The sequence below is a fragment of the Mastomys coucha genome, unplaced genomic scaffold (genome assembly GCF_008632895.1).
Source record: "Mastomys coucha isolate ucsf_1 unplaced genomic scaffold, UCSF_Mcou_1 pScaffold4, whole genome shotgun sequence".
NCBI classification, from domain to species: Eukaryota; Metazoa; Chordata; class Mammalia; order Rodentia; family Muridae; genus Mastomys; species Mastomys coucha.
Window position 1 is genome coordinate 39,307,888 of NW_022196910.1, and position 782 is coordinate 39,308,669.

The 782-nt window shown below is 46.3% G+C and overlaps 1 protein-coding gene across 6 annotated transcripts in view; it reads left to right on the top strand.

The window, feature by feature from the left end:
* Kcnc2 (potassium voltage-gated channel subfamily C member 2) overlaps positions 1-782 on the top strand; it is a 197,835-nt gene that overhangs the window by 25,497 nt on the left and 171,556 nt on the right. The window lies entirely within an intron of this gene.

The following is a 782-nucleotide window of genomic DNA, read 5'->3' on the forward strand; positions in this document are numbered from 1 at the left end:
AAAGCATTGTACCAAAAATTTTCAAATAACCCTGCCTCATTTTCTGCATTTACTAACTGTTATACATCTTCTGTTATCCATCCTTCGATAGCCTATTTGGAGTAGGTTTTACAAAACAATGCTGTTGCATAAAGAGGAGATTTTAACTGTTACTAAATAATTACATGTACAGGAGTTCCTAAGCCAGGTGCATCCACCTAGGAGGCAAAGGCCCCACGAGTCGCAGGGGAGCCGCCGGGCAGCAGGGACCGGATCCTCTCAGCTTCCAACTAACAGAGGTGGATCAGCGACCTTAGCCGCCTCTCCCTTGCACTTGGAGAGTCTGCCCCCAGAGACCCGCCGGACCTGGAGTCTCCAGTGAGAGCCACCATCCCCTCTCTGGTGAGTTCCTAAGCCAGGAGCAGCCACCTGGGAGGCAAAGGCCCCATGAGTTGCAGGGGTCTTGCAGGGCATCAGGGACAGGACAAGCTCCTGTCAGACTCACTAAGAACATCTATCACCAAAAATCAAGAGGTGGTGAAAGGCAAACACAAGAATCCTACCAACAGAAACCAAGACTACTTGGCTTCATCAGAACCTAGTACTCCCACTGCAGCAAGTCCTGGATATTCCAAAGCACTGGAAAAGCAAGAATTGGATCTAAAAGCATATTTCACAATGCTGATAGAGGAACTTAAGAAGTACACGAATAACTCCCTTAAAGAAATACAGGAGAAACAAGTAAACAAGTAGAAGCATTTAAAGAACAAACTCAAAAATCCCTTAAGGAATTGCAGGAAAAC